Source organism: Pteropus alecto, unplaced genomic scaffold (assembly GCF_000325575.1).
Source record: "Pteropus alecto unplaced genomic scaffold, ASM32557v1 scaffold146, whole genome shotgun sequence".
In the NCBI taxonomy this organism is placed as follows: domain Eukaryota; kingdom Metazoa; phylum Chordata; class Mammalia; order Chiroptera; family Pteropodidae; genus Pteropus; species Pteropus alecto.
Genome location: NW_006442107.1, coordinates 2,982,181 through 2,989,653, shown reverse-complemented (window position 1 = coordinate 2,989,653; position 7,473 = coordinate 2,982,181). Strand labels below are relative to the sequence as shown.

The 7,473-nt window shown below is 41.3% G+C and overlaps 1 pseudogene; it reads right to left on the bottom strand.

Moving 5' to 3' along the window:
• Positions 1-460: 460 nt before the first annotated feature.
• Positions 461-578, bottom strand: LOC112469397 (annotated as a pseudogene).
• Between the last annotated feature and the right edge of the window lie 6,895 nt (positions 579-7,473).

Here is a 7,473-nt window from a genome sequence, read left to right as displayed (position 1 = left end):
AGAGTGAGCTCTGGAGAGTCGTTGTCTGAAACTGGGAGACATCCACAGACGTGGAGAGATGTCAGCAGAAAATGAGAATGATGAGCAAGTTCAAGTTATCAAATTAGCTGTAATCTTTCCAGTAAAACCAGAATTGGGTTCACTGCCAGGAGTGGGAAGGCGACTGCGGAAGACATCCTGGCACTGAACGGATCCCCGGATTTCTTAGGATGACCAAAACGCAGAAAAAATTAAACCTGGCGACAGAGGAGGCTGAAGTTTCTTCATATTCAGGTGTTGAGACGTTTGACAGAGAAACAGTGTCTTCCTCGTTTGTCAAATAAGAAAAATAAAGTGCAGACAAGCTTTCCTGTTTGGCTTAAAGCCACAAAGAAAGCCAGGTTCAGAACCAGAATTAGTACTCGGAAGCCTTTCTTTCTTTCTTTTTCTTTTTTCTTTTTTTCTTTTTTTTTTTTTTTAATGCCTGCAGCACCTGGTCTTCCTAGGTGGTCTCCCATCCAAGTACTAACCAGACCTGACCCTGCTTAGCCTCGAGATCAGATGAGACCGGGCACGTTCAGGGTGGCATGGCCATAGACTTGGAACCCTTTCTGATCCGACTTCACCTCTATTAAACACTTCTCACAAAGGGCCTGGACAGAGCTAATGGCCCCAGAGAGTCTCAGACACAGCACAAACTTGGGGAGTATCCAAACTAGGACATGATGCCCAAGAGAACTAAGATTCCCCGAATATGGCGTAAGAGAAGTCTTCTGGGAATTAGCTTTCTTCCATAAATATGGAAGTTTCTTCTATAATTTGATTACAATACATGATGTCCTTCACATATCATAATTATTTAATTTTGTTTAACGACTCTATTCATTCTCAGTTAATATTTCTTTATCGTCAGAGGTGCACTGGGACTGATGCATCTGGAAAATTCACAGAGGGCAATTATTTAGTCTGCATCCCTAAGAGAAGGGCAGCAGGCAGAAGTCAACCGATGAACAATTCACTTTCGATTTAGACTCGGAAAATGAGGACAAATGACAGTCGCCCGTCAAAATGCTGTCTCTGCAGTGTCAGGATTTTCAGAAGACCCTCCTTCTGTGATTGTGCGTTGCCTAACAGGAAAACTTGTCTAGGAGGAGTGGTTTTTAGTTTCCTCCCTCTCATCTTCTTTCAGAAAACACCCCCTAGCCAGACCAAACTCACTCTTGATTTTCACTTTCAAAAAGAAATAAAATCAGCCGCCTGCTAGGCCCCAAATTAGGAATACCAGCTTCTCACTCATTTGCTCTTTATCTTCAAAGGTTTACTGAGATCCCCCCTTCGACAAGGCAGAGTGCTCGTCAGGTGGCACAACACTTAGACTGTACCCTCCAGGAGAACCGGCCAGGAGAGGAGTTGAGACGTGGCCTTACATGTCCCTAGGAATCAGTAAGTGCCATAGATAGGAATTGACTGAGAGCACAGAGTCAATGGGCAGTCCAACAGGAAATCGTTTCTAAAGAAAGGGAGATCTGCACCTGAGCTTATTGGAGACAGACTTTAGCGGGGAGAGATGGAGAAGAAAGGCATTCTAGAAGACATGCACAGCATGGGCGTGGGTGCCCAGCCAGACGACCCCCGATGAGCCATGTAACCGCATGTTCCCCCAAACTCTTCCACAAGCCACCTGCACGGACGGCAGAGCCCAGAGCTGCCTGCAGCAAGCACACATCCCTTGGGAAATTCATCTCAAACTTCAGGCCCTGTTTGCTTTCCCACACCTGGTTTGATTTAACATAAAAGCAATGATCTCTTTGTCTCAAATCTTTGAATAGAGTAGATGTCACAAGGAGAAGCACCCGGTTTATCCTTTGACTTCGAACACCCGCTGTCACAGAGGAGCACAGCCTGAGCCTTCTGACATCCAGAGGCGGAGTAAATGGAAAGCTCTCCAGGTCTACAAACGCTATGGACAGAAAGCCGCTCTCAGCTGTGTCCTTGTCCAACCCACCACCTGGCTGTCCTGCCTTCTGTTTTTCTGACTTTATTACTTGACAGTCCTTAGTAGTACCAGGATGCAAAAATAAGTTGAAGCTCATCCGTAAGGAACCTGAGATAATCTCTGAAAATGGTCCACTACTCACTTGACCCAGAAAACCCCACAAAATCATGCAAACCAGGAGGTTCAGATTTTCATGTTCACTTTATGAGCATCTGTGAAACTGCCCAGACCATCAAAGGTTTGCATATCTGAAAAGACACCAAGTCTCTAAAAGATGTCACTTTACAGAAGCAACACATGCCACCTCATCACTTCGATGGTGGAATGCCCAAGCCAAACAGTGGGGCAGGACACAAGGTGGATGGCCCCAAAAGCGTGCTGAGTTTTTCCTGCGCACGCTTAGAAATGCGGAGAGTAAGGCCGACCTTGAGAGTTTAGATGTCAATTCTCTGGTCAGTGAGCTCATCTTGGTGAACAAAACCCCCAAGATACATCTCCAAGGCTTTCAGAACTTATGGTCGGATTAACCCCTACACAAACCCCTCCTGCTAGATCGAGATGATCTTTACTGAAAAAAAAAAAAAAGAGTAGATTGTTGCCTAGAAGAAAAATATATCCCCAAAGAAACTGAAGAAACAAAAACTTATGGCCTGGGAATAAATTCAGCATGAAATAAATGCAAATAAAAGTTAAAAAGAAAAGTTCAAGCGTAAACACCTCTCCTGTCTGAGACATTCATTAACCCCACCCACACCATCACCAATACTCCTCCTTCCAAAAATAATCATAAACTTATATAAATATTTTCAGCCAGATTGGTTAAATTGATAGCAACCAATGAGCTCTGTTGAACTGCAATGTTTCATAGAACAGGTGGAATCCAGAAAACGTTCTGTGCCGTCTTACCTGAGCCCGGCCGTGAGGAGTGCAACGCGGCTGGCTTCTGCTTCAGAACTCACCCTGATGAAAGGCAGATGTAACTAATCGCGGGAACACCCCCGTCCTTTAAACAAGTTTGGGACCCGCCGTAAACTGCATTTTGTCCCTGAAGATGAAACATAGAACAGATTAGAGTTTCATCACAAGAAGAAATTACATAATAAGACCTTGTTAGGCTGTCTGCCCCTGATAATTGCTAGAGATACATTACATTACAGGCCATGCTGTTTTGCCAACTTTGAGGATTCTCGTGTTAATTTCCTATTTCTGCAAGGGCTCTCAGTGAGACGGTTATCATGCTTTATTGTTGAAGAGAATTGGATCACTATACAGCACCATGAGAGGCCAAGTCGAACCCACAGACACGACCTTGTGTCATTCTGTCCCTGCTTTTGACATCCCAAGCCTTCTTATACTATTTGGTGATTTTTGTCCTCCCAACCTTAGAAGGGGGTGTCGCTCTCATGCCTCTTTGACAAGTAGGGAAACTGAGGGGCAAGCAGAGTGGGTGGAGGACTTGTCCAGAGTCTCCAAGCAGGTTGATGAGACTGGGGTCTACACATTCAACTTCCTTTCCTGCTTTGACCAGCCAAAGTAGTTCCATAGAGTCTGTCACTTACCTCTGAAGACAATTCTTTTTCTTTCTTTCTTTCTTATTTATTTATTTATTTACTTACTTACTTACTTACTTATTTACTTATTTATGTTTCATTTCTCTCTGCTTTTTCTTTTTTTTAATTTATTTCTATTTTTCAAGTTGACAGTCAATATTATTTTAATGTTATTCTTATTCTCTATGGTCTTCCTTCCTCCCATCTCTTTCATCTTTTCTCACCTCGTTTTCTTCTCCGCCCCTCCCCACCCCCCACTTTCCTCATCTCTGTTTGAAGTTCGTTGTGGACGTTGCTTAACAATGTCCTTCCTCTTGATGTAACCATCGTCTCGGGATTGCATCTGCTTCTCCTGCCATTTGAAATGTACAGTAGCATCCAGTAGAACCCCACTGAGTGTCAAATGTGGAGGCATTTTATGATAATGAGAACGATATCAGGCATAATTTGACTAATGGAACAATACACCTATGGCCCAAAGTGCTTTATAATGTATGCTGCTGTCATTAAAAACCCAGGCTATTATTGAGGCAGTCTGTCATTGGGATTAAAGAAGTCTACAACAGTAAGGTATGCTTTTCTATAACCCACAACGGATGTACTTCGACAATCCCATCTTCGATCCCATAATGCCAGCCTCCCCACCATTATAGCATTACTGCACCTTTCCCAATACTGCTCATTTAATTCCTCCAAGAAAGAACAAAAGAAGACAATCTTATCAACACGTATGTGTTCAGGAAGCAACTCCACAAGCTTTAGGTGCTCTGGGCTACAGCAGCTTCTTTTCTCTCCTGCTGGTCTCTGCTCCTTCGTCCCTGGAAAGAAAGGGAAAGGAAGGTACAAGCAAATAGCTCCGTTTTACCCATTGGGGATTTTTTTGTAGCTTTTAAGTGTTCCTATTCTCACTCTTTCTTAGAACCTCAGGTAAGTGAAAGTTGACCAGGGCTTAAAACAACACAGTAAGTTTTAGATCTCAGAGTCAACCATGATATCGTTCCAAACTGGTGTCTATGGGTACGACCATCTTGGAGGGAAAGGTAGCAATGGGTATCAGAAATCTAGGTGTAGGTGTCCTTTACCTCAGTAATTCTGTTGACAGTCGTTTACCCAGGGCCATGATGATTTTGTGCAAATTAGGAAAAGGAACTCTTTCCTCGAGACAGTTTACGTCTAGCTGCCAAAAATTATCATAAGCATTTAAAGTTATAATGTCTAAAAAGTGACTGGTGCCCACACAGATGAGACGCTCAGTGCAGTGTACAACCTATGCAGCTCTATGCATTGGTCCCAGTTAAGTTATAAATACATAGAAGGACAACGTCAAGATGTATGTTAAAAGGTGTTCACTGAAACATTATCTGTAATAGCAAAACGTTGTTGCGAATGTCCAGCAACAGCGGACAGGTTAAATAAATAACTTAGGGCACATTTATACAGTGACATACTAGGGAGCATTACAAAAAGAATACAGTGGATGTGCTGAGACAAAAAGATGTTCAAGGTATATTCTTAAGTGAAAAAAACAAGGTGCAGAGGAAAATATATTATAATTCAGTGTACGTAAGTTAAAAAAAAAAAAAGGAAATCATATGCTGAGATAGCTTAATTTTGTTTCTGAAAAGACACTCAGGAAATCATTAACGAGTTTTCTATGAGGATAGTAATTGGGTGAAGAAGGGAGCTTTTCGTTCAAATGTATTCTTTTATGTATTGTTTGAATTTTCTTACCAAAAGCATTTATTGCTTTCGATTTAAAAAAATAAATAAATTAATTAATAGGGGTTACCAGAATAGAAAATCATAGGTCTCTTTTCTTCACTTTTAAGCATGAAAAATAAAATCTAAAAAATATACTTTAATTGCTGTGCGCATCCTCCTACAGAATACATTAAAAAATAGACTGTAGGGTTTTTCTGTCTTGTTTTTCATAGCCATGGAGCTGAGGCGGCGAGGGAGGAAGAGGCCGGTGGTGAAGCAGGAGGCAGAGCCCTTTCCGTACCTCTGTTCTCTGCAGGTATATTCACCTGTCAATTCTTGCTTCTGAAATCAAACAATTAATAAATTTATTTATCTATTAGACAACCAATATATTTAATCATAGAACAAGAGTGTCATTCATCTCACTTTCTTTTATTAATTCAGTTTTAACGGAGTGTAAACTCAGTGCTTCTAGAGTTACCATCATTTAAAAACCCAGGGACCTGCTAGAAAGCAGCTAATTAGTGCTGCCTTCATTTTATGGTTCTAAGTGAAAGAATAAGATTAGCTGTCTTTCTCACTTTGATTTTTATTCTGTTAGAATAAAAGTAAAGCTGAATTCATTATTACAAATTTTATGCTAACAATTCATTACCTCCAAACGAATATTTGTTTAGGCTATACGTACATTATTCCAAAAAAAGAAGATGAAAGTAAAGATTTTTCTTGGATGAGCACAAATGACATTTAATATAATTAAGTAACATAGCAACCCCAAATCTAACAACAGAGTGACATTTATATCTTAAAAAAAAAAATCCCTTCAGGAATGAATGTAGGAGGAGAGTATTATGAATGTTATAAATTTTACAGAAAGTTTTTTTACTTTGGAGTTTTGCATTTTGAATCGTGCATTTGTTCCAGGGTCAATGGTATGAGACCTTGATTTCGATTACAAATTATACACATTTTGATTATGTTACATGCATTCTATTCTGTTACAGGTTGGAAAATAGATTTTAAATACTGAACTCATTCCAGGGTGAGGTCTTCTCTGGACACATTAATGTAACAAATGCTCTTTTATACTTTGCTGAATTCTGTTTGGAGACTGATTATTCAGAGCCCTAGTATTTATTTACTTATCATACTTGCCTTGGTTTCCCTACGTCATTAAACAAATATTTATTAATTCAACAAACATTTATTGAGATTCCTCGGTGCCAGGCTCTCTGCCCAACGCTAGGGTGTAGTGAACATAAAGATAAAAATACAGATTAAAACTGCCCTAAGAGAGGTCACAAGCTGTCAGCCCATGGGCTCTTCTACCCAATGTCCATTATGTTTTCTCTGTACAATCAGGGCCAGATCTAAAGTAAGACAAGAGAGACACCTAGGACAAAATTTTAGGAGATACTCCCAGGAGCGTGCAAATGTGGGTGAGCATCTGAGAGTAAGGGTCTCAGGAAGTTTTGAGCTCTAAGCCTCTGAGCTTCACTCTCATCCTGGCCGTGAATGCCACAGTTTTCATTGGCAGGCAAATCAAGATTGTTTCATGTCATTTTACACGTGACAGAACAGAGACTCAGAGAGACTTAAGTAGGACTACATAGATATATTAAGTGGCAGAAGCAGGACCTAAGCCCATGACACTGGCTCCCACTTTTGTTAGTGACTGTATATGTATTAGTCAGGGTTCCCCAGAGAAGCAGAACCAACAGGCAACAGGGTGTGTGTGTGTGTGTGTGTGTGTGTGTGTGTGTGTGTGTGTGTGTGTGTGTACATAGAGAGATTTATTTTAAGAAACTGGCTTGCAGTAGAGGAGGCTGTTGAATCAAATATCTGACAGGGTGGGCTGGTAGACTGGAAACACAGAAGAGAGTTACAGCCCATAAGCAGTCTTTGGCAGAATTCTTTCTTGCTCAGGGGAGGTCAGTCTTTGTTCTATTAAGGCCTTCAAGGGATCGGCTGAGGCCCACCCAGTCAGCTCCTTTCACTTCCCTGAAAATGTCTACACTCCGTGTCTATTTTTCATGCCTAGGAGTTTGCAACCCTCCCTGTAACCACTTCTTCCAGGCCTTGCTCAAACTGCACACTGAAAGGCCTCCCTAGAACTAACAGCCTTATCAAATTCTCCCCCTGTACTTTGCATTCCTATAATAGCCTTTTATCACTGGCCAATTTGTATTCAAATTATTACATAGGGAGCTATCTCCCCAATCCTGGGCTGTGAGCCTGTCGAGAGCA